This window comes from Sus scrofa, chromosome 5, assembly GCF_000003025.6.
Source record: "Sus scrofa isolate TJ Tabasco breed Duroc chromosome 5, Sscrofa11.1, whole genome shotgun sequence".
Classification (NCBI taxonomy): Eukaryota; Metazoa; Chordata; class Mammalia; order Artiodactyla; family Suidae; genus Sus; species Sus scrofa.
The window spans coordinates 69,327,638-69,344,388 of NC_010447.5; the positions used below are offsets into that span (position 1 = coordinate 69,327,638).

Here is a 16,751-nt window from a genome sequence, read left to right on the forward strand (position 1 = left end):
TGGAGGAGAGTGACCGCCCTGCCTCTGTCCCACTTGCTGACGTGGGGAGCCTCACGTGCAGCTGTATGTCCACCCCGGGTGCGTGGCGTGGGGCTGGTGGAAAAAGCAGGTGAACTAGTCAGACGGTTTAGGAAAGACCCTCCTGAGTGACACGCAGCCCTGCTCATTTGAGAGACATCTGTGTGTGCATCCAACACATGTTCACTAGGACAGTGGGATGGGTCCTAGGGGGCTGGTCAGGGGACAGGTGCACATGTAGACGAGTTATAGCAGAGAAGGCAGGTGTGAACAGGTCCTGCAGAAAAGCAGAGGAGAGAGAAGAGGGCTTCTCAATGGTGCGGGCGGCCTGCCTGGGAGCTTCCTGCCTGGGGTGGCCTGCCTGGGGGGTGACACTATCAGTCAGGTGGGCTAAGTGTTGTAAGCAGGTCTCCGCCCTTGATAGGGTGAAGGTTGCTTTTTGATCCCAGTTCCACGTGGGTTCAGGTTGGCAGGAGGGACTTTCGCCATTACACCGCCTACACTGGCCTCAGGGGCCTCTGTGGACCCCCTGTGTCTGGGCAGCAGGGCAGGGAAGGGAGAGGGTGCATGGAGAGCCTGTGGAGGCCAGGCCTGGAGTGTGGGCATCGCCCGTCCATGGGGCCCTGGCCATAACAGCTGTGGGCCCCACATGGCTTGCAGGGCGGGGCAGTCCAAGTGCCCGGGGACAAAGCAGGGGAAGGAGGGGACATACCCACAGGTTGGTAGCAGCTCTCGAGGCCAGAGGGATAGGAAAGGGCATTGAAGCCGAGGGGGCGTAGAGGTAACATGTAGAGGGAGTGGGGGCAGACTTCTGTTTCCGGCACCCGGTTGAGGGGCGAGGGGGAGAAACCGAAGGTCACGCCAGAAGGGGAGGCCGAGACCTGGCCCCAGATGGTCTCAGCTGTGGACTTTATCCTCTGGGTTCAGAGGAGCCACAGAAGAGATCTGAGCAGAGGGACAAGTCCTCTGTGGAGGGGTCGCCGGGCTTCTTTTGTGGACAGTTGACTGGGGTGGGGAGGGGGAAGCAGGGAGGTCAGGGGTCCCAGGGGCTGACGCAGCTAAAGTGGGAGTCACGGCGGGGAAGGGTCAGGCTGGCAGGTGGTGGTGTCCGGAATAAGCAGCTTGGCTGTTCCAGACCTGAGGGTCCCCTGGAGTTGGCCTGTCCTGTCTGCTTGGCCGTGGGGCCCTTTGCCCCTGACAGTCTCCTGCCTGTAACTTTACCCTAAAAGGTGCTACATGTGGAATCCCCAGGAGCTCCCCAACATCTGATCCCTGCCCTTGTGATTCAGAGGCTGATGAAAAAATATGGAGCTCCCGTTGTGGCTCGGTGGATTAAGAACCCCACATAGTATCCGTGAGGGTGTGGGTTTGATCCCTGACCTTGCTCAGTGGGTTAAGCATCCGGCGTTGCCATAAGCTGTGGTGTAGTTCACAGAGGCAGCTTAGATCTGGTGTTGCTGTGGCTGTGGTGTAGGCCAGCTGCTGCAGCTCCAATTCGACCCCTAGCCTGAGAACTTCCCTATGCTGTGGGTGCAGCCCTAAAAGAAAGAAAAAAAGGTAAGAGCTGCGTAGCAGCCCCAAATGGGCTTTGTTGGCTCCATCCTTCCAGGTCGCTCCATCAGCTGGACGAGCTCGGGCCTCTGTGACAGCTGCAGAGCCTCTAGAAGAGATTTATGGCCCCATAGGCTGGGAAAGATTCCATCCTCTTAAACAGCAGTCGTACCTGCTGTGCGCACTGGACTCAGTCACCATGGCCGCTTCGCATGCGGGCCTCGTGCTAAGAGGAACAGCACTGCTGCAGGGCTGGGAGCAGCAGGCGGCCGCCATCAGGGAGCTGCCCCGCAGAACGGTGGTCCTGAGGGTGGAAGGCCCCTCACAGACAAGAGGAGGTGATGGTCAGGCTGGGCGGAGGCAGGGAGAAGAGGGATGCTGGAGGCAGGGCCCCCACTGGAAGTATTGTTCCTGCCCCCACCTGGCTGCTGTGTCCTCGGAGATGCCCGCTGCCTGGCCTGCAGTCGGCCGTCTTCCACTGTATCCTCACAGCAGGGACACCAGCCAGCTCTCTGGCCCTTTCTTATAAGGCACTAATCCCATTCATAAGGACCCCATCCTCGTCACCTAATCGCCTCCCAAAGGCCCCACCTCCAAATCCTATCACACCGGTATTGGGGTTTCAGCATATGAATTTTGGGGAGACACACATTCAGTCCATTGCAGTGATCTTTCTGTATCCCCGACTGAGGCCCTGGATTCCTTGTTTAGCCAAGTGCATGGCTCCATCTCAGAAAATCACAGACTCCTATGATCCTGGGATCCTATGATCCTGTGCCCCAACCTCTGCACAGAACCACGTAGCCCGTCACCCTCACCCTCCTGCGAGTGCCTGGGGGTCTGCCTCCTGTTGGATAGGCTCATTTTCTGGAGTCACAAACGGGCAGGTTTTCTTCCTGCTCATGGTCCTTACAGACCCACCTCCTGTCCCCTAAGAAATATACGCAGGTTTCTCAACACTGCCTCAGGACAGATCACAGGATGTGCTCAGAGGTCACACAGCCAGAACCTGGCAGGCCCTCCCTGAACAGAACAAGCAGTTTTGCTCATTTCCAAACACCTGATTTCAGGCCTGTACTTGGACGTCCCTGTGAAGGCCATAAACTTCCCTCCCCTGCCTCCAGTTTGGATCCACACACTCTCCCCCAGAGGACAGGAGGAGCAAGAGAACTGTTTGCACTTAAGACCCTGTTCTCGGAATGTAGTCCACGCGTGGGCAGTGTCCTCAAAGGCCTTTGAGAAAGGCACAGGGAGAGTAAAATGTCCTATCCCAGGTGACAGCTCCAGATAGTAGCCTAGGACAAAAAAGAAAGCTATACACTCAGATTCATAGCAATATACATTCTTTGCAGTTTAGACTTAATCTGTATGAGCTCATCTGGCTGACCAAACTTACCCCCAGCAAAGCGATCTACAGGGGAAATTCACTAGTCACAGCGCCAAGGAAAGACAGTTAAAAGTTTATCCTTTCCAAAAATATGCATTTGAACTTGGACAAGGTTCTTCAGTGTTGGGTTTTTTTTGGGGTTTTTGTTTTTTTTTTTTTCGAAAAAGTAAGGATGTTAAGATATTTTTAGGGCGTTCCCATTATGGCTCAGTAGTAACGAACCCAACTAGTATCCATAAGACACAGGTTTGATCCCTGGCCTCCCTCAGTGGGTTAAGGATCTGGCGTCGCTATGAGCTGTGGTGTAGGTCACAGATGTGGCTCAGATCTGGCGTTGCTGTGGCTGTATTGCAGGCCAACAGCTATATCTCCAATTCCATATGCTGCACCTGCAGCTCTAAAAAGACAAAACAACATACATGTTCTTAAATGTCTGGACAGGGGGAGTCTCTTGATGGCTCCTAAATTCTAAACATGATTTGCCAAATATAACCCTGGTTTTAACAAACATACCCTGAGTCCTCTTCAGAGGCTTCAGAAAGTGCAAGTGCCTCATATGTGGGAACACAGCACCCCAAGATTAGAGGTCAAGAGAAGACAAGAATACAAGCCAAGGAATTTTTGTCATGGCTCAGAGGAACCGAATCTGACTAGCATCCATGAGGACACAGGTTTGATCCCTGGCCTCGCTCAGTGGGTTAAGGATCCAGCATTGCTGTGAGCTGTGGTGTATGTCGAAAACATGGCTCGGATCCCACGTTGCTGTGGCTGTGTCGCAGGCCAGCAGCTAAAGCTCTGACTCTTCCCCTAGCCTGGGAACCTCCATATACCCTAAAAAGACAAAAAAATAAAATAAAAATACGGGCCAAAAGCTGTTAGAGAATGCTGACAGCAGCCCTGGAACCTGTCTTTGCCTCTGTGTGTGTTGGGTTTAGGGAGGGGGAGAGAATAGATCTGATCTCAGCAACTTGCTGAGGAGGCAAAAAGCCCTAATCATACGCCGGCCAGGCTGACTTTAAGGGGAGAAACCTTTGTTTATCTCACCAATTCCAGTTTTCAGATCAGCCTCTCTAACCTTCGTATCTCATTTCAGTGACTCGCAAGTCAGGATCACGGTATCCAGTATCAGGCCAGTTACTATATTATCAAACTTCTTGGAAAATAACACCCTGTACAGACACACACACGCCAGGCACGTACACTCACACCATATACATAGGCAGGAAGACCTTGAGGGCCCCCCTTTTTTTAATGGCACCCGCAACCCATGGAAGTTCTCAGGCCAGGGATTGAATCCAAGCCTCAGCTGTGACCTGAGCCGCTGCAGTCGGATTCTTCACCCATTGTGCCACCTGAGGACCACTTTCTTGACAGAAGTGTTCAGAATTAGAGTCTCGTGGAATTTACCAATACTTGCTTCGGTCAGCGGGTCCGGCTCTTAACGGGAAGTTCAGCGTGATGTTTGCTATGCCCGGCAGAGGCGGAGAAAAAGATCGGTGCTCTCCTGGGGTGGGGGGTGGGGGTTGCCTCTTCTGGGTGTGAAAACTGAGGCCAGTGGTGGAGGGGCCCAGCCCCCTTGACCTACAGTTCCCTCTGCCCTTCCACCACCTCTGGGGAACAGAGCTGGTCGGTCACTAACCATTAGGCAGAGCACCCTGGGTTTTTACCAAGAAGATCCCAAGCTTCAGTTAGGCTTATAGAGCTGCTTCTTGAGTCTCTGAGATGGTTTAAAATCATTTCCATTAATTATGATTTCCATAATCCCTTAATGGATGGATTCTACTTATTTGAGTCATGTCCCTCAATTAGAAGAATTGAGAGCACGGCAATGGGGGGGTGAGTGGCCCTCATCCTTCTCTCCTAGATGGAGGCCAGAGTTTGGGGTCTGCCCAATCCTGATAGTTATAGGAGAACAGGGCGAGTGACTTCCAGGTCGCCCAGTCACTGACGGGCAGCTTGCCTCTCTTGGTTTCCTTGTCTGTCAGATGGGAGGGGTCGGATCAGAGAGCTGCAAGTCCGCCTTCCAGCTCTGGGTTTTGTTCCTGTCATTTGAAGCTGGCATACACTAGCTTTAGCCCTGGGGGTTCCACCAAACCTGGATCATTCTGGTCTATCAGACCCAGAGGAATTCCTTTGATTCTAGAATCCTGGAGTCCCCAGTCTCCTGGAATTTGCAGGATTCTCTGAACCCCATAAGCCAGCTGGTTCTTCCAAAAACCCTCCTGGCACCTCTATACATTCTGGCCTCCCTGCCTGGAAAGCCAGCTGGGCCACCTGCCTTGGGAGCCGCCCCTGCTCCAGCCCTCCTCCCGCCCTCCTTTTGCTCCCAGAACACCTATTCCACGCCTGCATGGCAGTACTTATGCCTGGGAGCTATGTATCCACCTTCCCCACTGCGGGGTTGCGCACCTGTCAGAGAAGGGATGTTTGTGTCCCCGTCATTGTCACAGAGCCTGGCAGACAGTGAGTGACTATTGCTTGGAAAGGAGGGTGAAATTAAGGGAGAAAAGTGAGATCTTGGCCTGGAAGTCTTTGGAATCCCGCCATTGGGAACAGGTGACCTGGACCTGCCTTGTCACTGCCAGGCTAAAATCAGAGAGGACCAGGTCTGGTCCCGCAGAGGGTGTGTGATGACTCAGACACACAAATTAATTTCTCATCCTCTGTTGTCTGTCACCGTGCCTTTCTGACGTCCGGGAGAGAGTGGACTGTTTCTCCATGTGTTCTCCATGAACTTACCTCTTCACCCCGTTCCTCTTCAAACGAATTCAGAGAAGGGTGGGAATATCCCTACTTTACTTCTCTCTCAGTGAGGGTGGCTTGCCAGCTCCGCACGGCAGTGGGAAAGGGTTAAGACAGAACCCAGAGTCAGTTCCCAGCGGCTCCTTTAGGACCGGAAAGCTGAAAGCATTTAAGGCTTGAAAAGGTCACCTCCCTTCCAAGGGGTAGAGGTCTGATCCCACGCATCACGTGGGCTTCGGCGTAGCGCTCATCTCGTTCACTGGTGGGGACAGAGGTTTTTGGACCAAATGTTAGCCCAAGCTGAGACTTACTCCGCTGCATCTCCTGGAAGGAGTGGAAAGTGGCCATCTTGGTAATAAATAGAGAACAGCATCTAATTTGTGAATTCCTTTTTCCATTGCTGAGTCTAATCAGATCAGTGGGACTGAAGGCAATTGTTAGTGACCAAAAATTATTTTCCATACCTTTATCTGGCCAGGAAGCATTACCTCTAATGGAAGCGACGTGCCTCTCTGGCAGTGGTCAGGGATGACATTTGTCATCAGACTAACCCAATTGTTGCATATTAAAAAATATGTTTAGCCCCAAATCTATTTAAAACCAAACTGGATGTGAGGCCCCCTCTCATCTGCTACTAGTGTCCCTGGGTCACAGAAGCAGAAATTCTTTCCAGATGAGCTACAGACATCTTGTAGCAGTGCCAGACCATCCCTAAAGGGTCCTGGCCCACTTGACCCAACAAAGGACCCAGAGTTAGGCGGGGCGGGCCTCCCTGGGGCCCTGGTGGGGTCCCGGCACGGCCTCGAGCAGGTGGGGGGAACAGAACAGTCTCTGCCAGGCCTTTGCTGTGGTTCAGGGTGAAAAGGAAAATTAAAGAGGCACAAAAGGGAGTTGGTGCAGCTCTTGTCTGGTTGTGCTTAAATCTTTTGTGTGTGTGTGTGATTCATCACAGTTAAAGGTATGCAGAGGTTGTCTCCTCACAAGCTGCGAAGCTTTTCTAGTGCAGGGACTCTGTCTGGGGCAGTTACTATAGGCACAGAGTAGGGGCTTCATGAATATTCATGAAGGACCGGCACCTGTGGTGATGACATCAGGAGCTAATGGCCCTAAGGGGACCTGGTCACTGCAGCCCCCCTTGGGGATCCCGGCAAACACATATCATGGCCCACCAGTGCCAAGACCCCAGGTGACCCTTAGATATGAAGTGAGTGATCCCGAGCTCCTTCTCTTGGGCCTGCATTTGGCTTTTTTATCCCCAGTAAATCCGCCCAGTGTCAGGTGTTCCCCACATGGGGAATTAGTACTGAACGTCAGGGCGCGGCCCCCACTAGCTCCTCCTCTAGCTGTGTTACCTTCTATCCTCACTTAACCCTCCAGAATGGGCTTCAGTTTTTTGGACAAGAAAGAAGAGGTTCAGATAATCTTCCCAAGACCAGAAAACCCATGGAAGCTTTAGCCAGGACTCGCACCAGTCCTGTCTGTATATAAGAGTCACCCTCTTTCTCTTTTGTCACACAGGAAAGAGGCGACCCCCACATACCTGGTGATGGGGAGTGGCAGGGAGAGGGGACCCTGGCCAGGAGGTCAGGAGACTGGCTCCTGGGCTCCGCTCTGATAACAGCTCTGTGGCCTCACACAAAGCCTTCCCTCTCGGCCTCAGTTCCCCGACTGGTAAGGGGTTCTCCAGTGGTCTCTAGTTTCCTGTTGCTCCTTGAGCATCGTGTTCCTGGGAGCCCCTGCTGGCCCTGTCTCTTTCTTTGAGTCCTGTGTTCTAGAGTGACAGGGGCTGAGCCAGGGAGAGAAAGTCCCTGTTTTGCAGATGCTGCTCCCTGCAGGTGCAGCTTCCTCATCTGCAGGTAGTCTACAGGCGCCCCCTGGTGGAGAATGAGGTTGGGTGGTGGATGCTTCTGGGCTGCTGGTGCCACACGGAAAAGTACCATGGGACCCAGGCCCCGAGCTGTGCCCTGGAGGGAGCAGGCCCGGGGGTTCCAAAGGCAGGACTCCAGGGAAGGGGGCCTGTGGGGGCTGGGGTCCCTGTAGGCCCTGCTCGAGGTGGGTCCTCCAAGGAAGGTATCAAGCCAGGCTGACCCAAGTGGCCATCCTGGAGGCTGGGAGTAGAGTCCAGCGAGCACTGGACCAGAGGATGAGCAGTGGATGTGGAAGAGGAGATGGACAGGCAGAGCAGGACTGAATCACAGAGGGAGCTGGGGAGACAGGCTGGGTAGCCGTAAGGATATGACAGGAAGGGCATGGGTGGTGCTGAGGGATCTGAGCCCCAGAGCCCTTCCCTCATAGACAGCCAGGAAAGAAACCTTAGGAATCTGCCCCCAGACCCCGCAGAATGCTTGACGGCTTCCGGCAGTGAGCCCCTCCTGCTTTCTACAGACAGCAGGCCTTCTGGGGGCAGAATCTTCACCCACATCCTCCTTCCCTGGAGCCTGGTCCTGGAAGGACCACTCCAGGCAGGGAGAAAAGACTTTCCCGCCTCTGGAGGTGGTGACCGGGCCCCTAGCCCACCTCATCTAAATTAAACCTTCCTGGCATCAGACCATGGGCCCAGCCCTCACTGTCTCAGAACTTGACTTTAGGCCACCCCTGTGGATGTGGCTCTGAGGGTCTGACCCATTGGGCGGGGGTGGGGGTGGGGGGGAGGTAGGGGGTGTGGAGCACAGCTTCCCAGTCTTTGCCAGAGCAGGGTTCTGGAGCCATCCTGTGATCCTGCTGAGAACTTCTCCACCAAAGGCGTGGGCCATTAACATAGAGTCCTTACCGGGACAGAGTAATGTGACAACGGGCAGCATCCAGCAGGCAGAGCTGGAAGATGAATTAAAGGAGAGGGCTCGGGGCAGAGGGGGACAAGCTGGTCGATATTCTGACAGCTGCCTATAAACTCAGGCACGAAATTATGGGGCTGAAGAGGCAGCATGGGGTTGAGAGCTAAAGTGACTCACTTCCCATAAACACCGTTAATGGAGGCAGCCTGGAAATTTAAGGCAGCAATTTGCTTGCGTGCTAGAGGGGGTGAGGCTGAGGCCTGGAGAAGCAGGACTGCTCTTGTCAAGACGGCCCCTCAGTGGTACCCATGTCCACCAGGCTCACGCTGCGCGCCCCTGTCAGGCCTCCTTGGGGGAAATCTGACCTGGGCCAAAAGTTTCTTGAGCAGCAGAAGATGGGGAGAAGGCGGAGCCCAAGAGGAAAGAAAGTGAGGGTGAATCCTGAGCTCTTAGACTGCTGTGAACAGCACAGACGGGGCACAGGGCGAGCCACACCCACACAGAACTTGGGAAGAGAGCCCTGGGCCTGTGCTTGGCTGGAATGACCAAGGGTGGTCTTTTAGCCTCTCATGACCTGAGGAAAGGGCAGGTGAGGAGAGGAGGCAGCACTAGCTGGTAAAAAGGGGACTGGATACCTCCACAACTAGCTAGCTATGCGACCCTGGGCAAGTTACTGACCCTCTCTGGACCTTACCATTCTTCCCTGTAAAAAGAAGGGCTGGCCTGCTCCTTATAGCCCAGCAGCACAGGTGGGCTTCGTGAGGAATAGAGGAGGGAGGTAAAACCACCCCTCAGGTCATGTGGCTCCAAAGTGGCAGAGCCAGGATTCAAACTCGAGCCACCTGAGTCCAGAGCCCAGGCTCCTACCCATCTGCTCCGCGTCTCCTAGAAGAGCCAGCGGGAGGCCCAGGGCAGGATTATAAAGTTCTTGGCTCCTCCCAGAACCCCCACCCACACTTTATGCCCCTCTCCTCCCAGTGACCCAGCACATCCATAGGACCCTCCTCTCTCCTGACTGGGAAAGGGCTTTAGGACTCCATCAGATGTACAGGAGGGTAGCCTTAGCATGGCACCTGCCAGGGTTCAAATCCCAGATCTTACAAGCTGCTTGGTTCACTTTGAACAAGTGGCTTCATCCTCTAAGCCTCAGTTTCCTGATCTGTAAAATAGGAACATGTAATGGGGATGTGTAATCTCTCATAGGGTTGTTCTGAGGCTTGAATCAGCCAATATAGACAAAGTGTGCAGAAGAGAAACTGGAATGTGATGAGTGACAGAAAAACCAAGGTTACAATTAGCACACAGATAGAAATGACATTATACCACTCATCCCAAGGGTATTCGTTCTCTGAGGGGTCAGGGCCCCCGAACGACTGGATGACCAGTAGACATCACTGGACTGGGTTGGAGCGGGGTTGGGGACAGTCCGTCTCTCTCCCTCTCATGTCACGCCACGTGGTGACCCTCTGCTAACCCTGGCCTTGGGATCTAGAATGATGTCGTCTCCAACCTAAGAGTAGCTTCGTACCTAAATCAATCTCGTTTCCAGAGGAAAGTCGCACAGGAAGGCTCACCCGTGTCTAGGAGACCCCGTCTCACTCCAGTGATTGCAGAGAGCTGTTTCCTGGGGGTGGGGGGAACGTCCAGCCCCTCCTGTGGGGCCAGACACCTGTTTCCCCATGGTCCCAGGAGCCTGAGGAAGGTGGGGCAGGGTGGGAAAGGAGGGGGGCCCCAGGGCAGACCTTGGTCTGGGGCAGCTGCACCTCCGCCCCATCAGCCCCATCATAACTGAGGCGGCCCGACTCGACGGCGCCGTCGTTGCGGAGAGAGATTTTCTGCTTGGGAGCGCTGGGTGTTTATGGCCTGCTGGGAGCACAGCGACCTGGTTTCCTTCCTCAGACTGTGGCTGCAGACCAAGGACGGGCATTCTGCCTCCTTCGCTTTATAGCGGTAATAATAATTATTGCGATGGCACGTCGAGCTCATATTGTGCCTTTTTAATAAGGTCCCTTTGTTTGGCTTCTTAATATTTAATCCTGTTTTATATTTACTTTCCAATGGTTTAAAATCAACCAGATTTTAATTGCTTCTGTGGAGGCAGCCCTGCCGGGCCGGGTAAGCAGAATGCAGCTGAGGCGGCTCTGGGGACTGCGTGACCTTCCCGCCCCAATCAGCCACCGAGGCCAGCACCCGCTCCCTCTCTCTCTCAACAGCTCTTTCCTCTTTTTGTCTACAGCCTGCTTTTCCTTTTCCACCGCCTCTCTCTTTCCCTTGGAAGAGGCCTTCCACTCACCAGCTAGCTCACTCTAGTCACATAAGAGACGAAGAAAATGAGGCTCTGATCCATCATGTGATCTGCAGTGTCTTAGAGCAATTCTGAGGCAAGGCTGGGACTAGGGTTGGCATTTTCTAGACCCACAGCACCAGGAGCTTCACTGAGACCCTGGCCGGGCAAAGATGTGTAAAGGGAGCTCCTGCTCCATCGGCCTCAGACTGTGAGCGGCTGGGTCTTCCAAGTTCTGTTTTCAGCAGGTGAAGCCGGCTGAGATGTGACACAGTTCCTCCCAGGGGAGTGTCCTGGGGCAGTAACCACACCCAGACTGTCCCATCCTGTTCTGCCCCCTGGGGCTAAAGCAGTTGGGATGTATCCCCCACCCCCACCACCCCGCCACCGACTTCCCAGGCCCTCAGACTGAACTGGTTATTTGAGCAAAGCTATTCCAGAGGTTTCCTGATGGAGCTGGGAATGCGCTGGACTTGAGGCCAGCTGTTCTCTGCTCTACCGGCCCTCACCTGGGACCACTAACCAGCTTCGGGGATGCCAAGCAGACGGGAGAACTGGAAGATTTATGGAGAAGCTCTAGGAGTTCCCATCGTGGCGCAGCGGAAACAAATCCTTCTAGGAACCATGAGGTTTCGGGTTCGGTCCCTGGCCTCACTCAGTGATTTAAGGATCCCATTTCCGTGAGCTGTGGTGTAGGCTACAGACACGGCTTGGATTACACATTGCCGTGGCCCTGGCGTAGGCTGGCGGCTACAGCTCCAATTAGACCCCTAGCCTGGGAACCTCCATATGCCGTGGGTGCGGCCCTAAAAAAAAAAAAAAAGGAGAAGCTCATGCAGAGCAGGTGCAAGGGGCCACAGCCCCACAGCCCCAAACAGGCTTTGATGGTGCTGCCCTGCTGGTGCCTCCGCAGACCAGCCAGTGGGACACCCTGCGGGGGAAAGCTTCTTGATGCAGTTTGCAAAGGTCAGCCCCCGGGGTTCCAGAGGCTCGGAGGAGCATCTGAAGGACAAATGCAGAAGATGCCCAGCACGTGGAAGCAGCCCTGAAACCCCATGGAGATGCCAATCTTCCTTACTGTGGTTCCACAGCCAGAACCGTGGACCTGAAAAGGACCCCAGAGGATTCTAACACCATGTCTCTGGTCTTGAGACTGATCTAATTTAGTCAGGGGTGGGGAGAGGTGGAGGGGGACAAAGTTAATGCTTGTGAAATAGCAGCAAACTAGAAGAAAAACAGATTACAATGAGTTGGTGGTATTAGCAACTCGTGGCACTTTGAATTTTACAAAGTTACCCTATAGGAGGTCCCATCATGGCCCAGGGGAAATGAATCTGACTAGCATCCAAGAGGATGCAGATTCAATCCTTGGCCTTGCTCAGTGGGTTAAGGACCTGGCATTGCAGTGAGCTGTGGTATAGGCCAGCAGCTGTAGCTCTGATTTGACCCCTAGCCTGGGAATCTCCATATGCCGTGAGTGTGACCCTAAAAAGATTTTAAAAAAAAAAAAGTTCCAAAGTTACCCTACAAATGTTGTCTCATTTAGTCCTTCTCAGAAGCCCTTGGATACATAGTACCATTGTCTTTTTTGCAGATGAGGAAACCTGGGCTCAGAAAGATTAACTCACGTACCCAGAGGCAGGCAGCTGCGGCGGGGGGGTGGGGGGAACCGTAGCTCCAATCCAGGTTGCTATTAAAGATGCTCAGGTCCCAGTGTTCTGGGGGCTCAGAAGAGGGGTCTTGGTGGCAGTGTCCTGGAGCCCCGCCCCCCCCATGGAATGAGTGAGATGTCAATGCTTATGAGGCAGCATTCATCCTCGGAAGGTCCAGCTGGCAGAGTTTCAGCTTTCAGGCCACATGGGAGCCTCCTTTCGCAGCAGGAAGGCAGCAGTAGTAACACACGCCAGCCGCATGATCCTGCTCCAGCAGAAGTTCATTTTTGCCGTAACAGATGAACAGATGAACAAGTGGCTGTCTGGGCTGGCCCGAGGGCCCAAGTTCCCTGACTCCTGGGACATGCGAAGGGGAGGTGGACAGGGCCTCACCAGAAAGCCCAGAGGTTGGAGTAGAAACAGCACATTCCAGGCACAGTGGGGGCAGGTTTCTGGGGAGCCCCAGGAACAAAGTCAGCAAGAGCTGAGGTGACGAGGTACCCCAGACCCGGCAGCACAAACAGTCATCCTCTCTCGGCTCTGGAGCTGGGAAGCCCATGATCAAGGCATCAGCAGGCTGGTTCCTTCTGAGGCTGTGAGGGCAAGCCGGCTGTAGCCCCTCTCCTTGGCATGTAGACAGCCGCCTTCCCCCTGTGCGTGTCTGCGCCCTGATGTTTTCTCCTGAAAAGCTCACCAGTCGTCATGGATTAGGCGCACCCTCGTGACCTCGTTCTAATGCACTTGAAAGACCCCATCTCTAAACTCAGCCACACTCTGGATCTCCAGGATTTCAAGCTATGGGTTTTGAGGGGACGCAGGCGGCCGTAACATTTGGGATGGAGTTTGGGGCTCCAGGTTAGGTCGGTGCGGCAGGAAATTAGGAATCCTTTCGCTTGTTCACCATAACTCTGAGAAAGAATATTAATTACACCCCTCATATGCAAAACAAAGGATAAAATGCACATCTGGCCCAGTAAATGGCCAAGCCCATTCTTCACTCGCATCCAATAGTTCACAGGAGCCTGGGGGATGGATCCCAGTGTTGGGCTGACCCGGGAGCCGGGCCCTGGAGAAGCTCAGGTTCGGTGAAAAATGCCTTAAGTTCCTTGGGCTCCCAACCCCACCATCCCACCTCGGCTGCATTAGGGCCCTGATGGCCCAGCCTCTTCCACCAAGAGGAGGGGGGTGAGGTCTCTGCCCGGCTCTCGAGGCCCCCACCTCAGCTCTGGGCCCTTCTCTCAGCAAACCTCAGGAGAGGCTGGCCATCCTGCCCCAGCAGGACACAGCAGAGCCCCAGCCCAGGGACGCAGGTGCGCTCAGAGGCTGGCAGCCCCTTACCCCTCCCACCTCCAAGTAGAAGACCTCTGAGTGCTCACTTGAGTGACCTTGTCACCCTAAACTGACACCTGTCTTTTCCTGGAAGGGAAAATGAACTGAGTCATCCATTCCAGCTCCTCTCTCAGTGCTTTTTTCGTATGGGAGTTTTGAGAAGTGAAAAAATAATGCTACTGGTTGTAAAATTTCTGTTTATTCCAAGCTTTGTGTTGGTTTTTTTTGGGGGGGGGCGGGGGGGAAATAGGTGTGTGAACCGTTATTTTCAACTATTTTCCTTTTTTTAGTATAGTTTATTTACAATATTACATTAACTTGAGGTACACAATGTAGTGATTCAATCTTTTTATAGATTATATTCCATTTAAAGTTATTATAAAATGTTAGTGCTATTTTCTTGCGCTATACAATATATCTTTGTAGCTTATTTATTTTATACATAGTAGTTTGTATTTTTTAATCTCCTACCCCTATTTTGCCCCTCCCCCTTCCCTCTTCCCACTGTAACCACAAGTTTGTTTTCTATATCAGTGAGTTTTTCTTTTTTGTTATATTCACTAGTTTCTTTTACTTTTGAGATTCCACATTTAAGTGTTAACATAGAGTATTTATGTTATATTTTCTCTTTTTTTGTTTGTCTTTGTCTTTTTGAGGGGTGCTGCACCTGTGGGGCATGGAAGTTCCCAGCCTAGGAATTAAATCGGGGGTGTAGCTGCCGGCCTACACCACAGCCACAGCAACTCAGGGTCCGAGCCGGGTCTGCAACCTACACGACAACTCAGGGCCACACCGAATCCTTAACCCACTGAGCAAGGCCAGGGATCGAACCCGTGTCCTCATGGATACTAGTTGGGTTCGTTACCACTGAGCCACAACAGGAACTCCCTGTCTTTCTCTGTCTGACTTACTTCACTGAGCATAATGCCTTCAAGTCCATCTGTGTTGTTTCAAGCTTCTATTTGACCAATAAGTGTGTTTGGAGAATGGCCCTTCACACAGGTTAAAAACAAGCCTGACCCTCTCTTCTCACAAATAGTCTTTGGGATTCCTGCTAACAAGCAGGAATGCTGGGGGGCCCCTCCTGGGAACCCCTCTCCTTAGAGCCACTACCCACCTGCCAGTGTAGACTGCCACTTCTGCCGGAGTAATTCCTTCTTCCCAGGACCCATTGTTTGCTTTGTATCCTTAATTCATGTGATTTGGGGTTTGGGTCCTATATTGCTGTGTTTTGGTTCATCGATTTGTATAATTTCTTTAGTTTGTTTTTGGAGGTGAGCAGGACCTCCCACATGAATGCCGAGCCCCGTTTCTTTCTCTGCCCGTGGCTGTCTACACTCTCTCTGGCTGTCTACATCCTCTCCATCCTTGTCTTATTCCTGGGTTTTGACACTGACATCTTGTCTGTGGCAGGAGGTGCCCAGCAGCCTGGCTTGTTAAGAAGGAGGGGAGTTTGCCTGGTTTCATCACCCATATAAACCCATGGTGATGTCCCCTGTGCCCATGGGTGTGAGTGTGTGCTGGTGTCCACTGGGCAAGACAGAGGGGTGTGTGTGTGAGAGAGAGAGAGAGAAACCTGTCCCACACGAAGCCACCAGCTCATCGTCCCTTCAAACATATTAAGCCATAGCACTGTCCCCTGTTGGGGCTTAGGGTAAGCGCCTCGACTTAGAAAGCAGTGTGGTTCCTCTGGGTACCCTGGCCTGCCCACTCCTGACCTGGCTCCCCCCAGGCCAAGCCCTGCTGCCATCACAGCCCCCCAGCAGCACAGAGTGGGTTCCCTGGGCAAGCGTGTCACGAAAGCAGATGCCAGCCCTGTCGACAGTGATGCCTGAGGAGTTCAAGGTCAGAGATGGCTGAAGATGGGAGGACTGGGGCTCTTGGGTCTTAGGCCTTCCTCAGTGCAGACCAATCCTGGCTCCCAGCCCCAGAACCACCCCAAGGTCCGGTCTCACCCAGCGGTTCCCTCAGACCTTGGGCCACAAACAGAGTGTAAACGCTGTAAGATCCAGCTGCTCCATTTGGCTGCCTGCCGTACCTGTGTTGCCCCGAGCCTGACTCGGCTGTATGAATCCCATCTCAGTGAGGGTGTGGCCCGGGGGCAGTCAAGTGAACACAGGGCAGGTGCCAAGCACCAAATCACATGTGACCGGGGCATCTGACTGTTCCCTGGACCCCATGTCCCTGTCCTGTGATGAGAAAGGAACCAGTTGGGGCTGGGTGGCATCCAGAGTCCCACCTGGCCCCAAACTTCCTTGAAATGACACCTGGCTTGGTTTTCACCCAACTTGATGGAAAAGGGTGGACAGTCAGAAGCATGGGGAGTTGTGGGCTTTCCAGCTGCGTCTTCCACATTCTCAAATGTCTCTCTCACCTGCCCATCTTGACTTCGTCCAAAAGAAAAGAAGCCAGGAAAACCTCATGTCCAGTGACTTTATCCACACAGCATTGTCTGTCCAGCCAGGAGAAGTCTATTCCTGGGCTGTACCAGCTGGGGGCGGGGTGTGGAGGGGGGAACATGTCGCAGGTGCCACATAGCCGTATGCCACACCCTCACTAACAGCAGGTTCCGCAGCAGGGCTGAGCCAGGACAGGGGGAGTAGTGGCCATTCTAGGAATCAGGGCTGGGAAAATGAGGAGTTCACTGTTGCGTCGTATTAAAGGGTAACAGATGGCAAAAAGGAAAGCAAAAATTCCTTTGAGTTAAACTTTTATTGGAAATAAAAACTAATAAAAGAAATGGCTTCTGCTAAGCCACCAAACTGGATTCAGGCTCAAAAGCTCCTGCTGCCCTGGAAATCCAACCCCTGCTGCCTCGGGAGGGCCTGGGGCAGGACTGGGCGGGTTGGTCACAGGGGAACCAGGTGCTTTATGTCCCGGGTCTGCCTGTTGAGATGGGACCGTCCAGGCGTGCAAGAGGAGGGGTTACACTCGACGCCCACCTTTGGGCTACATTTCCTCTTAATTTGGTGGATTCACTCGGGCCCCCAGTCCCATGTCTACAGCACTAGCTT

The 16,751-nt window shown here is 53.4% G+C and overlaps 1 protein-coding gene across 1 annotated transcript in view; it reads left to right on the forward strand.

Annotated features, from left to right (window-relative positions):
* Positions 1-16,751, forward strand: part of CACNA1C (calcium voltage-gated channel subunit alpha1 C) — a 431,475-nt gene that overhangs the window by 310,684 nt on the left and 104,040 nt on the right.